At 50.2% G+C, this 15,343-nt stretch overlaps 1 protein-coding gene across 1 annotated transcript in view; it reads right to left on the bottom strand.

Annotated features, from left to right (window-relative positions):
- LOC147114852 (putative Polycomb group protein ASXL3) overlaps positions 1–15,343 on the bottom strand; it is a 440,803-nt gene that overhangs the window by 58,875 nt on the left and 366,585 nt on the right. The gene's annotated exons all lie outside the window — the stretch shown is intronic.

Genomic DNA, 15,343 nt, shown 5'->3' with positions numbered 1-15,343 from the left:
CAGACTTACCGGCAATTCGGCAGCACCTCAAGGACATCGATTCCTCCGGCATCCAGAAGACTCAAGGAAGTGAGAGAAGCTGCGGTTTCACCAGCTGGCCAAGCTGGTGGCAGGTACTGCGCTAATCCTTCCTGGGCGTCAGGCTGGGGCTCCAGCGGCGGGCTCGACAGCTGAGACAGGCAGCGAAATCGGAGGCAAGCAATAACGGACTGGGAGGGAGCACTCGGGAGACGGCTGGTGCGGCAAGCAGGTCAGCGTTCAGACCTCCGGCGGGAACGAGTCTCCAACAGTAAATTAAAAAACATAAAGAGAACGGAAACCGCAGTAAACAGCGTTGTTATCGGCAGCAGCGGCGGGAAAGCGCGGGAAGCGCCATATCTTGCTACAGAAAAGAAAAAAAAAGCGCGGGAAGCGCCATATCTTTTCTGAAATGCCTAAGTCTGGCAATATTGATGCTTTTGATAGCGAAAGAGAGCCTAATTTTGGCAATATTGATGTTATTGATAACGAGATAGAGGATTGGACCACATATGTGGAAAGAGTGGAGGTATATTGCACCGCAAATGGAATAGAAGATGAAAAAAAAGCTTCAGTGCTTCTGGATCTAATGGGCGCAAAGACATACAAGCTGTTACAAAACTTAATCACTCCAGCCGAACCGATGGACAAGAATTTTGAGGAGATTGTTGATACCCTACACTGCCAATTCGAGGCAGGACTGGCAGATTCTCTGCGAGACAAATTCATCTGCGATCCCCTAAGTGTAGAAATACAAAAAAAGGTATCTTCTGAGAAAGATTTAACACTGGACAAGGCTTTCAGTGCAATAGGAGCTACAAAGATACAGCAAAGGCCACAGGACTTCGGCACCCATGAAATGACACGGGGTTTCGAGAGATGTTATCGCTGCGGCAGATCCACCCATGACCAGAGGGACTGCTGGTTCAAGGAAAAAGCATGCAGGCGATGCGGAAAGACGGGACACATTCCACGTGTGTGCCGATCTGAAAATAAAAAATCCACTAACGGGAAAAGAATCAATAAGGAAAAGCACAGAAAGGTACAAATTATGACGGACAGTAGCTCTGAAGACCAGAAGAGCAATAGCGACTCCGGGAACAAGAGACTAAGCTCTCTCAAATTACATAATGTAATTGCCAAAGAAGATTACCAGACCATTTGGGTTACCCTCACAATAGCAGGGTCCCCAGTTAAAATGGAGCTAGATACAGGATCAGCTCTGACCGTCATAAATCGACGGGATTACGAGCGGCTATTTCCGCATATACCTTTAAAAGACACATCCATTATCTTAAAAACATATACGGGGCAGAAAGTATACCCCAAAGGAAAAATAAGGGTGCCCGTTGTATACAACGGCAAGGAAATACAGAAGTTGTATTTATACGTTCTACAAGATGGTGGTCCACCGCTGTTGGGTCGTGAATGGATCAGAAAAATACGTTTAGACTGGCACTCCATTCAGGCACTGACGGTGACCAGTAAGGAAAAAAATGATGATGACGTCATACCTGAACGATTGAAAGACATCTTGGCCAACGCCAAGGAAGTATTTCAAGAGAAACTAGGAACCTTGAAAGGCATCACCGCCTCAATAAAAGGGGAAGATGCAGCAATTCCCAAGTTTTTTAAGGCAAGACCGGTGCCATACGCAATTCGTCCAGCAGTCGAGGCAGAGCTGGAGAATTTGGAAAAGGCAGGCGTATTATCTAAAATAGATTGGAGCGAGTGGGCAACACCCATCGTCCCAGTCATGAAGAAAGCATTGAAGGGTGATGGATCTGAAGAACAGAGAAAAATTTGCATCTGTGGAGACTTCAAGGTGACTGTAAACCCGGTCCTTCACACGATACAGTATCCTCTTCCGAGGATAGAAGGTATTTTCGCCTCACTATCCGGAGGGAAGCGTTTCACTAAAATTGACTTGGCACAGGCATATCTACAGATGGAGGTTGAAGAGGCCTCTAAAAAAATATCTCACAATAAATACACACAAAGGTCTGTACCAGTACAATCGACTGGTTTTCGGAGTAGCATCCGCTCCAGCTATCTGGCAAAGAGCTATGGAGCAAGTCCTCCAAGGGATTCCGGGGACTCAATGCTACCTAGACGACATCCTTGTAACAGGAGAAAACGACAACGAGCAACTTGCCAATTTAGAGCAGGTGCTCACTAAGCTGAGAGAATGGGGCCTACGAGCAAATCGCCCCAAGTGTGAATTTTTCCAAAATCAAATATCATATTGTGGCCACATAATAAATAAGGAAGGGTTGCATAAGTCACCTGAAAAAATTGAGGCGGTCATAAAAGCCCCAGCACCTGAAAATGTTTCACAATTAAGGTCATTCCTGGGATTAATAAATTACTATCATAAATTTTTACCGAACTTATCAACTCTTGTACACCCTCTTAATGAACTGCTACAAACAGGAGTAATTTGGAAATGGAACGAAGGCTGCAAAAATGCCTTCCATAAATGCAAAGACTTAATCACATCCAAAGAAGTTTTGGCTCATTACAACCCATCACTGCCAATCAGACTGGCGTGCGATGCATCCCCTTACGGCATAGGAGCAGTATTATCGCATAAATTCCCTGATGGCTCGGAATGGCCGATAGCTTTTGCGTCATGCTCATTGAACTCAGCTGAGCGTAACTATGCCCAAATCGACAGGGAAGCACTCAGCCTGGTATGGGGAGTAAAGAAATTCAACCATTACCTACATGGACAAAAATTTACCTTGTTAACTGACCATCAGCCCCTCATCACAGAAATCACAGAAACCCCACAGTGCAGATAGAGGCCATTTTGGCCCATCGAGCCTGCACCGACACATATCCCACCCGATCCCCATAACCCCTACACCAACACATATCCCACCCTATCCCCGTAACCCCACGTATTTAATCCCCCTAACACTAAGGGTCAATTTTTATCATAGCCAATCATCCTAACCCGCACATCTTTGGACTGTGGGAGGAAACCGGAGCACCCGGACGAAACCCACGCAAACACGGGGAGAATGTGCAAACTCCACACAGACAGTCACCTGAGGCCGGATTCGAACCCGGGTCCCTGGCGCTGTGAGGCAACAGTGCTAACCACTATGCCACCGTGCATCTCCATATTCAACCCTAAAAAGGGTGTTCCCATTATGACAGCACAAAGGCTACAGCGGTGGTCCCTTTTTCTAGGGGCACACCAATACAACATAGAATACAAAGGTTCGAAACAGCATGGGAATGCTGACGGTTTATCGCGCCTACCGTTGCCAACGGTAGAAGAGGCACCTACAGTAGACCCAATGGAGATGTTCCACTCTACCATAGTGGAATGTCTACCAGTAACAAATTCTGCCATTGAAAGGGAAACGAGAAATGACCCGACTCTTTCACGGGTCTACGATTTAACAGTGAAGGGATGGCCAGCACATGGCGAACCACTGTTGCCAGCATTCTCGCAAAGAAGAGAACAGCTGTCAGTGTGCCGAGGAACCTTGATGTGTGGATCCAGAGTGGTGATTCCACCCAAACTCCAGGATAAAGTGCTAAAGGAGCTTCACGAGGGGCATCTGGGTGGAGTGAAAATGAAGAACCTAGCCAGGGCATTTGTATGGTGGCCAGGTATCGATGGAGACATCGAAGAAATGACCAAGAGCTGCCTAGGATGCCAGAAGGTCCAAAACGCTCCACCACAAGCCCCTCTACATCCATGGGAGTGGCCCTCATCTCCCTGGCAAAGGGTACACATCGACTTTGCTGGTCCATTTATGGACTCGATGTTCTTAATCGCGGTTGATGCACACTCCAAGTGGCCGGAGGTAATAAAGATGTCCTCCACCACCATGGAAAAAACCATCACAGTATTAAGGACCATATTTGCCAGGAATGGGCTGCCGGAACAGATCTGTTCTGATAATGGACCGCAATTTGTGTCCGAAGAATTCAGAAAGTTCTTAAAAAACAATGGGGTTAAGCACTACACGTCTGCCCCATACCATCCCGCCACCAATGGATTGGCTGAAAGGTTTGTCCAGACCTTCAAGAAGGCCATAAAGGCCATGGGTAATGAAGACATAAAACTTCAGCACAAGGTGGATAACTTCTTATTCGCATACAGGAATGCAACACATATGGTTACCAACCAAACTCCCGCCATGATGTTCTTCAATAGAAACCTAAGATGCCGGCTGGATTTGGTCAAGCCCAACATCAGAAGGGACGTGGAGAACCGGCAGTTTCAAGGCATGAATGAAAGGCCAACTAGAACCTTCCAGATAGGTCAACAAGTTTTGGCCCGGGACTACCGTACCGAGAAATGGCAGCCTGGAACTATCTGCACACGACTAGGACCACTGATGTATACCGTGGACATCGGAGAAAGCATAATAAGGCGCCATGCTGACCAAATCATAAAGTCATCCGAAAAGGGACAACCTACACCACCACTCTATACATCTAACGATGAAGTAGAGATACCCATATCTACCTCCGATCCGGTGATACTGGAACCCGATGAACCCGACACTGGCATTCAAGCCGAATCAGCCTTGCCAGAAGAACCTACTACACCACCAGAAACTACTACACCCCCGAGGCGTTATCCGGACCGAGTCAGGAAGCCTCCTGAGAGACTAACTTATAATTAATTAATTGCAGCAATGTATATTATTTTGCATATAACATGTAATTAATAATTACTTAAAATATGATGTACTGGTTAGCTAAAAGGGGAGGAATTGTGGTGTATATGCCTTTAAGAGCCCCAGGTGTGCGTAATGCCGGTAATTGCCACTTGGGCAAGATAAGCCTGTGTATTGTGTATATCCTTTAGGAACCCCCCCCCAGACTTTGCTTAGTAAATACCTATGAACCAACTCCTGTCTTCAGTGTCTTTATCAACACACGGACACTACAAGAACCCCCTAATTTCACACCACTGGCCCATATGTGTAAGAAACCTTCAAGGTTCTGGGAAGTGAAGCCATAGAGACTGATGTAGATGAGGAAGTAGGGGATTTTCTGCCAGTTAAGTGTTCATTAGCAACTTTTGCTGCTCTTCTTCCTCATCCTATTCTCTCATTCAAAGCAAAGTGTAAACTAAAGCCATTGATCATGTCAATTCTTTGACTGATAGAGGTATGTGAAGGCTGCTCATTAAGATGCCATTATAGCCCGTCTTCCTCTTCTCTTTCTCTAGGTATGCCTGAAGGTGAGCCATGAGTCAGCACAGTACCGAGGTCGTGAAAGGTGCTATATAAATGCAAGTTCTTTTCCTTTCTGTTCTTTCATATTCAGTATATCAGCCATGTCAACACTCCACAGCACACAGTGTCATTCACTCTTTCCTCCCTCTTAAATACAAGCTCATCAGGTACACCCATCCTGGTGGATTTAGAAAAGAGTCTAGAAGGGTGCACTTTGGGTGAGACATATAAAGCCAGGCCTGAACCTCTTCCAGCCTCTCTGAAATTCACATTTTTTGCTCCAAGAGGGAAGTGGAGTGCTAAATCAAGTGCTCCACTTCCTTCTTGGAGCGCAAGAGGGGGCGAGGGAGTTCATGACCCGGGGGGGAGGGAGTTCATGACCCAGGGCGCATGGCTCAGCAGCGCCACACACGCTTAGCACTGCCGCGTTGCTGGGGCTCTTCCCTGAAGTAAAGGGAATTAAAACTCTGCAGTTTTTTTTTTAAACTTACCTGAACCACTGGGAAGGGGGCGGGGTGGCACGCGATCATCCCAGCACTCAAGCAGAGTGCCGGGCTGACCGATTGCAGTACGGACCCCGCAATTTAAAAAAATCCGACATTTTTTTCAAAGCGGCCAACCACCTCACCTTTAAATGGCGCCCCACTTGCGGCCGGCTGCCTTGCTCACGTCCCCTGCAGCAGTCGCTGCCATCGCCTGGCACTGCTACAGAGGGCGAAAGGGAATTTTTGTGCCGGGGCGCTACCAGGGCGATGCATCCGGAGATGACATCATGATTTCCGGGCGCAGGAGATCGGGGCACAACCCCGTAGTGCCGCCGCTAACCTCCTGCCAAATTTGGCAGGAGGCAAGATCAGTGCCACACCTGGTCGAAAAGGCCTTTGTGCCCTGTTTATCCCCCATAGTATAAGAACATAAGAAATAGGAGCAGGAGTAGGCCACATGGCCCTTTGAACCTGCTCCGCCATTCAATAAGATGATGGCTGATCTTCGACATTAGCTCCACTTTCCCGCCAGATCCCCATATCACTTGATTCCCTTAGAGTCAAAAATTCTAGCAATCTCAGTCTTGACTATACTAAACAATTCCAAAGATTCAGAACCCTCTGAGTGAAGAAGTTTCTCCTCATCTCCAGCCAGGGGAAACAGCCTTTCAGCATCTACCCTGACAAGCCCTCTCAGAATCTTGTATGTTTCAATGAGATCACTTCTCATTCTTCTAAACTCCAGCGAGTATAGGGCAATCCCCTCAATCTCTCCTCATAGGACCAGCCTCTCATTCCATGAACCAATCTAGTGAACCTTCGTTGCAACGCCTCTAAGGCAGGTATATCCTTCCTTAGGTATGGAGACAAAACTGTACACAGTACTCCAGGTGTGGTCTCACCAAAGCATCGCAACAAGGCATCAGTTCAACAATAGCAGTCAGGGTCTGTGCAAAAACAGAAAGTGCACAGGAGACAGAGGGACTTGCTGTCTGTAGGAACTTGCTGTCTGGAGTGCCAACTTGCATTCTGCCTCAGCCGCTGAGATGAGGGTCCAGACCTCATGGTATCTGCTTTTAAAAGAAGGATGCCTTTGAGCATCAAGGATTATTACAGGTATTGGCGAAAGTGCCACAGATTGTGGCTTGGGTATAGGGGTCTACTCGGCTACCTTTCAGGATGGTTTTGCAACATTACAGTTCACAATGGAATGCGTGGCAACTTGGCATTGGAGCACCCACAGTCCAGCAGCCTAAGGGCAGTTGGACCTTTTTCCACGGTCTGCTACCATAGAGAGCTGGGCTGCCAGATTGAAACGAGTTATCTCTTCCAGCTTTGACATGATTGTGGATCAGTTACAGATGACCCTGAGAGAGAGCTTCACTGATATCACTGGTACCACTATGTTTGCTGTCACTTAGACCAGTAGCCTTGCTGCCCGCCAGCAACATATGGCTGGAATGGGAATGGACGATGGTGTTGTATCCCAGGATCTCAGCATATCTGGATGCTCCTGCCAGTCCCCTCTGATGTGTGCACAGTGGAAGAAACCATACTGGGCTCAGCTGCTCATGCACAGTGGAAGAGCCACAGTGTGCAATAGTTCAGTCTCAGGACTCTGATGCCAGGAAGCAAGGGTCACTTCAATTCCAAGAGGCTCCTACTCACATATAGCGACTGACCACCTCATATATTCCTGCCACTGAGACATGATCTAAAATAAGCACAAAGCTAGGTTAAGAGCATTTACATCATACACTATCACCAAGGTGAGCATGTAGTAGAAAACAGTAGAGCCACACATTGTCTAGTTATTACCGTTATGGTTGCACTAAAGTTATATGTGCAGAGTGCTGCTGCTAATGCTTGAGAGATGGTTTCATCAGGTACCATGAATAGGAGGTTTGTGGCATGTATTGAAAAGGGAATGTACTGTAGGTAATAGCATATTAGTTGAAGTCATGGGAAAGATGTAGGCAGGAGTGTTGATGCAGTGGGCACATTTTCACAGTAAGAAAAGGAGGTGAGTGTGCCTCTGACCATAAATTATCCTCTGTAGAGTGCATGTGCTGCAGCTTGAAATGCCTGACATCCCTCAATGATTGCTCTCTTCTCTCAGATTTGGGGGATTCCCATGGGGAAAAACCACTGCATCACTTTGTCAGCTGTTACGAAAAAAGACTGCACTATGGCAATTGTCGCAAAGGTTTTGGAACATCTAAGGGATAACAGAAAAAACAACAAAGAAAAACAATTGAGAATTGCCTGACAATTCTTCTTACTGGGCTCTTTAAATCTACTTCCATGCACCCTGTATCCCTGAACACCCAATTTATGCGGGTAGGTAATCAAAACAGCATTAAATTACTGCAGTAGAAATTATGGAAAATCATGTCCATTTGTTATTTTTGCCATCATTTATATGCATCCATCCTCAGTGCAGAGCTGAGGGTGTGCTGGACTGTCGGAGGTGCCGTCTTTCGGATGAGATGTTAAACCGAGGCCCCGTCTGCTTTCGCAGGTGGACGTAAAAGATACCATGGCACTAGTTCGAAGAAGAGCAGGGAAGTTATCCCCGGTGTCCTGGCCAATACTTAGCCCTCAACCAACATAACAAAATGAACAGATTGTCTGGTCATTATCACATTGCTGTTTGGGGGAGCTTGCTGTGTACAAATTGGCTGCCACGTTTCCCACATTATAACAGTGACTCCACTTCAAAAAGTACTTCATTGGCTGTAAAGCGCTTTGAGATGTCCGGTGATTGTGAAAGGCACTATATAAATGCAAGTCTTTCTTTTTCAAAACTCGTGGATGTTCCCTGCACCCATTAGAAGTTATGGTGCCAGATCGGATCAGGTGAGGTGAAAATGAGCAGAGAACTAGTGTAATAGAGAGTGGTCTAATTTTCTGATTGGTTAAGCCAACTATATATCCAAAGAATATGAATGACTGGTTTGCAAATCTGCCCTAATAAGTCTGAAAATCTATTTAATTATTTTATTGAAATTTATTGGATATACGCAATTGTATAATTTGATTATGGATAATAAGTCTGTTGTGTTAAATAAGAAGGTAACTGTAGGACACTGTATGTGAGAGGCAACTACTTTTCCTTAGGTGTAGGCCAGATAGTGAGTGATATCTTATTTTTAAAACATTCCCTTTTGCAGATCACCTCTGCAGATACCTGTACGTCCTCCATTTTCTCAGTAAGTTGTGAAATAAATGAGCTCCAGTGAAGTCAGACAAGTACTTCCTTGGTGGGTATTAACTTCCTATCATGGGTATCATGCCTTTGCTCTGTTTTCAAACTGATAAGGAATACATCTTTTTTCCACAGTCTTCATCATGACATTGCTAAAAGGTACTGGCCTAGAAATTCAGTTGCGTTCGCCAGCCGTTAGCGCCATAAGAGGGGTAGATTTCGAGCGCTAGGCACTTAGCGCCCGGGCGCAGACCGGTCTGCGCCTACGCCCAACTTCAGTTGACATTTAGCGCCGGCGCAAAGTGTTTGCGCGCGCTCAGCTGCGCGCGCAGCTTATGACGTCATTTCGTCGTGCAACGCCGTTTGTGCGCCCCAAACCGGAACTTCAGTGGCGCCCGCCCAATGTGGGCGTGGCGCTGTTAAGAACTGTGAAGCGGAACGCAGCAGAGGCCCTGCGGGCCTCGGGGAGCGCTAATTAAAGGGCACTTAGACTGAACTATAAAGGCCAGCCATTTTGCTGCAATGACTTTAGTGCTACGGATTTCTGGACAGAGACCAAGGAAGAGACCTTACTGAATTGGGCCAACATAGGAGAGGTATTTTTGGCTTCTGGCCAGAGCTTGCAAATTTGTCTCATTGTGATTTCACTGTTTGCAAGTATATTATGGGGGCTGCATGGGGTTCCAACCCTCAGTTCCAGCATTATGTGCGAAGGGCTCGCAGACGCTGTGTGAGAGGGGCAGCCATGCCTAGACGCAGAGGGGCCATCAGGCGTCGGCAACGTAGGCCTTACCCACTCAGGGAATACCGCCAGCAGGTGTCCTATCTCACCATGACTGCCGCGCAGTGTGTTAAGAGGCTGCGCTTCAGAAGGGAGGTGGTTGCAGAGATCTGCCAGCTGCTTCACAGAGATCTGCGTCCACAGCTGATGTGCAGGACGTCTCTGTCGGTGGAAGTGAAGGTCACGGTGGCTCTGAACTTTTATGCAAGCGGCTCCTTCCAAGCCGCTGCTGGGGACATAGCGAACATCTCCCAGTTCGCCGTGCATCGCTGCATCCGGCAGGTCACCGATGCCCTTTTCGCAAGGAGACACCAATTCATCTCCTTCCCCATGACCCTAGAGAGGCAGGAGCAGCGTGCAGTCGGATTTGCGAGGATCGCCGACTTCCCCATGGTGCAGGGTGCCATTGACTGCACGCATGTGGCTATGCGGGCACCTATCGACAATGCCGAGGATTACCGCAACCGGAAGGGCTACCATTCCCTCAATGTACAGCTGGTGTGTGACCACAGGCAGCGCATCCTAGCTGTCAATGCCCGCTTTCCAGGCAGCAGCCATGATGCATTTATCCTGCGCCAGACTACTGTGGCTGACATGTTCCAGGCACAGCCTCCCCCAAGAGGATGGCTTATTGGGGACAAAGGCTATCCTTTGTGTACATGGCTCATGACCCCGCTCCGCGCGCCCAGGACCCCTGCTGAGGAGGCATACAACGAAAGCCATCAAGCCACAAGGAACATCATAGAGCAAACGATTGGCATCCTCAAGCAACGGTTCCGCTGCCTGGATCGTTCCGGCGGATCTCTACAGTATTCGCCGGATAGAGTCTCCCAGTTCGTCGTCGTTTGCTGCATGCTGCACAACCTGGCTATCCGCAGGACTCAGGCACTGCCACCTCACGTTGGACCACCACCTCAGGAGGACGAGCAGGAGGACCATGAGGAGGAGGAGGAGGAGGAGGAGGAGTACCAGCCCAGGAGGGAGCCACAAGGTCCAAGGGCCGTCCGTCGGCGGCTTATTGAACGACACTTCTAGGCCCCCTGTCAGGGAATGGCTTGTGGCAATGAACGCACCTGAATGCAGCCGCTCCGCAAGCCCTCAGCCGGTTAACGCAACAACCACGTGAAACATCACACATGGACAAGCTGAATAAATAAAAAGCTTTATTGAACAAACTCAAGGCCCTTCTCACATGAAACCCAAAAACAGACAAGACCCCCAAAAAACAGTCAAAAACATATCTCAGTCCCACAACCTGGGGAGGAATAACAAAACTTGTCCATCCAAATGGCCTTCATCTTCGGCCTTACCAAGACAAACCCCCCCATAGAGAACACAAACACCCCCATATAAAAAAACATTTGCCTTCATCTTCGGCCTTACCAAAATAAACCCCCCCATAGAGAACACAAACACCCCCATATAAAAAAACATTTGGCAACACACTCTACTTTGTGTGCCGAGAGGGCGAGTCCTTGTCCAGGCTTTTCCGGCCCTTGGCCGACCTGCTGCTCCGCCTCAACCTGGGCCCTGTGGGTGTTGCAAGGCTGGGGGAAGGCTCCTGAGGGGCACAATGCATGACGGCAGATGCCCTTGGGGGTCGGCCTAGACGAGCTCCGGCCCTGGAGGGGCCGGCTGCTGACTGCTGCAGCTGTGGCTGGGCAGCATCAGTCTCTCCAGCAGCTCATCGCAGCTTTGCTGGGGGAGTGGCAGTGGCGGCTGCAGCAATGGGGGCAAGCTGGCTGATGCCAGGCGCTCGCTGGTCACCAGAGACACTGGCAGTCAGCTGGGCTGGCACTGCAGCAAGCGCAGCAATCTGGTGAAGCCCAGACCGCTGTGCTGCAGCAGCGCGGCGGGTGCCCTGGCGATGCGTGCGTGACACAGCGAGTGTGGCAGCAGTGAGTGCCCATACTGCCCTGGTCTGTGCCCGCATCAGACCAGCCAGTGACTGCACGGCACCACTCCTCAACTCTGCACTCGCTGCCTGTGCTGCCCTGAAATCGGCCCGACTCGCGTCCTGTGATGCCCTGAATTCTTCGTGACCCCTGGCCTGTGCTGCCGCGAGTTCTTCTAAACCCCTGGCCTGTGAGGCCCCGAAATCGGCCACACTGAGCCAGGGACTCAATGGCCTCAGGCAACCGTCCCACAACCCCCATGAACTCGGTGTGCCGACGATCCGAGTCCGTGGACATTTGATCAAGGAGGCGCACCTCCTGGGCGAGGACCGTCTCCGGACTGGAGGCCGGACTCTCCCTCTGGGGAGAAGGCCGCCGAGCTGCCCGACCCTTCCCGCGTGGCTGGACGCCACTGGGCCCAGCAACTGCACTCCCCTGCAACACTTCCCCCCTCTGGGGAGAAGGCCGCCGAGCTGGCCGACCCTTCCTGCGTGGCAGGATGCCACTGGGCACAGGAGCTACACTCCCCTGCAACACTTCCCCCCTCTGGGGAGAAGGCAGCCGTGCTGCCCGACCCTTCCCGCGTGGCTGGACGCCACTGGGCACAGGAGCTACACCCCCCTGCAACACTTCCCCCTGGCTCTCCTCCAGGCAAGACGTGTCCCCTCCATTGCCATCCCCTGGCACGGATGAGGGTTCCCCCGATGTGCCGCCTTCCTCTTGCTCCTCGTCGTCCTCCTCTTCCAAGGGACTGACACTCGCAGCCTCAGGGACCTCCTCCTCACCAGCTGAAAGCAGGAAGGCACAAGAGTAGCTTTAGAGTGAGGACAGGGCGTCAGCGAGGGAGGCATGAGTGGTGGCATTATGCGCATTGGTCGGACAGTGGCAAAGGATGTAGATCTGAAGCGCAAGGGGAACGAGAGAGGTCCAAACGCTCATGTCCTTACCATTGGGGCCCAGCACAGGGTCGGCATCTCCAATTGCAACGGGGCCAATCACCCGGGCACCCATGAGTCGACCCACGCGCTCCTCCAGGTCACTGAGCTCCTGGAACTGGGCACGGCCTCCCCCGGTGACAGTCCGGCTCTTCAGATTCTGGGCCAGCTTGGCCTGCAAGAGAAAGGACGGCCTCTAAGTACAGTGTGGTGCCCTGTTGTTGTGTGCACTGCCTCCCATGGTCGAATAGCTTGGCCAGTGTGGTGCCCTGTTGTTGTGTGCACTGCCTCCCATGGTTGAATAGCTTGGCCAGTGTGGTGCCCTGTTGTTGTGTGCACTGCCTCCCATGGTCAAATAGCTTGGCCAGTGTGTAAAGTGCAGAAAGTGCTATTGATGTTCATGCCAGTGCCATAGCTGCTGGAGGAGGGCTGGCCATTAGGCCTTTGAGGTCCCTTTGCCCATAATGTGAGGTGCACATGCAAGGATGAGGAGGACAATGGAAAGGGTACTCACCCTGACCAACCGAGTGAGGTCGTTAAACTTTTTCCGGCATTGGTCACCAGTCCTGGGGACATCGCTGTTGGCTGTGACCCTCTGGGCGATTTCCCTCCAGGCTCTCCTGTACAGCCTCTTGGGAGCCTTCTTGCCACTGTCCGGGCACAAGATATCTCTTCTCTTCTCCAAACCCCTAAGCAGCACCTTCAAATCATGGGCAGAGAAGCGCTGCGCTCGCTCACGGGCCCTCTGCATCGTTACTGGCGCTATTTCTCTCCAGCAGCAGTGTTTAGGCCTAGCTGGAGGGCTGCAGTATCCAGGGCGTGGCAGCAGACCAAGTCGACCCTTCCCCCTTTAAGAGCTGGCCGGCGCCAGGGTGTCTGCTGTCAATCAAAACATGACCGCACCTGTGCTGCGCCCGGCCTCGGCGGTATCAGTCTGCACCGCCGGCTTAGCGCCTAAAGATAGGGGTGCAACGCCAGTTTTAGCGCTCGAGCAAACTCCTTGGCCAAAGCTACTGAATATCGGCGAAGTGGCCTCCACTTTCCGGCGGGCGCAAACTTTAGCACCCGCCCGACTTTACCGCCCCAAAAGTGGCTATACTGAATTTCTAGGCCACTGTATATTCTGCATGCTGCAGACAAGGTAGCATATCCAGAAGAGGAAATCAAAATGGGCAGTTGTTCCTTTAAGAACCTTTTTGGCAAAAATCTGTTTGACCTTTCCTTAGTCTGCATTATAATAATTTTTCCATAGAGGATAATCCTTAATTTTTTCAACATAAGAGGCATAATTTTTTGTTTAATTTCCCACAACACAATAAATAGGGTAAAGACAAAAAGAAACTATTTGTTTTTGAATGAATTCCTTCCTTCACCTGTAATGATTTTTTTTGTACAGATCAACTGTGCAATGAAGGCTGCAGATACAGATCTATGTACTTTTTCTCCTCCTCTCCTGCATAAGACATCATGGCCTAGAAATTCAGTTGTTTGCGCCAGCCGCTAGCGCCTTAGGAGGAGGAGATGTGGGGCGCTAGGCGGCTAGCGGCTGGGCGCAGCGCGATCTGCGCCTCTCCCCAACTTCAGTAAAGATTTAGCGGCGGCGCAAAGCCTTTGCGCGCGCTCAGCTGCGCGCGCAGATCCTGACGTCATTTCATCGTGCAACGCCCTTTGTGCGCCCCAAACCGGAAATTCAGTGGCGCCGGCCTATTGTGCGCCTGGCGCCCCTAGCGACTGGTAGAGGGGAACGGTTCCCAGTCGCTGCGGGGCGCAAATTAAAGGGCACTCCTCCTGCAGTAGAAATGGCAGCCATTTTGCAACACTCCTTCTTTGTGAGAGACGGATCTTTGCAGAGAGACAAAGGTAGATGTTGTGTATGTAATATGTGTGCTACTTTGAACCTATGGACAGGACTGCACTACTTGTAGGGCGTAGTGATACGCAGTACCACTCCTGGCCATAGGGGTATAAATAGTACTGTGGGTACTGATCTCCCCTCAGTTCCCGCCTGTGGGCATGAAGTAAAGACCTACGTATAGTCCCTACCTCCAACCAGTAAAGACCTGTTTTATTGTTACTGATTAAGTCTCAGTATTAATTACTTGAACAACTCACAGATATAACACTGGCGACGAGTCTGATTCGGACCCTGCGGCAGTCACTCCACGGCAGCTTCGTCCACAGCCAGGACGTTGCAGAGAGGTTTCCACCCTCTCCACCCCACTGGAAGACATCCTGACCTCGGAGCCTCCATCGGCGACCGTCAGCTTCTTCTCCAGCTTGGTGGTGGGTAAGCCGTTGTCTGAGCCGGGCAGCGACGCGACAGGCAGTCGACCGCGTTGGCCGCACGAACGGGGCTGGGGGAGCTGGAGGAATAGGGCACGAGAGCCGCTTCGAGCGGGAGGCGTTTCAACAGAGCGATCGCATCTCCTGATAAGAGCCGAGAGCCGCTTCGCGATCCAGCGATCGCATCCGCTGATAAGGGCCGCACTCGGGCGATCGCGGCGAAGATAAGGGCCGCACTCGGGGGCTGAAGGGAGACGGCGTTGGGGGACGGGTGAAGACCGCCAAGCGCGGGAAAACCGCCATTTTGTGGGCGGAGGACGACGGCAAGAGCGGGAAGCCGCCATCTTGGATAGCAGTAAAAAAAAAAAAAATCTGAGAAATTGCAAATCTACAATGCCTAAACACGGGAATATTAGCACCTTTGATAGTGACCTCGAAGATTGGGCCATATATGTTGAAAGAGTAAAAAATTATTGTAAGGCCAATAAAATTCGTGACCAAGATAAAGCTCTAACATTATTAAATTTA

Source organism: Somniosus microcephalus, chromosome 7 (genome assembly GCF_052327205.1).
Source record: "Somniosus microcephalus isolate GS21.2 chromosome 7, FLI_Smic_1.0, whole genome shotgun sequence".
Lineage (NCBI taxonomy): Eukaryota > Metazoa > Chordata > Chondrichthyes > Squaliformes > Somniosidae > Somniosus > Somniosus microcephalus.
Note: the sequence above shows the minus strand (reverse complement) of the source record. Positions and strands in the feature narration are given on the sequence as shown.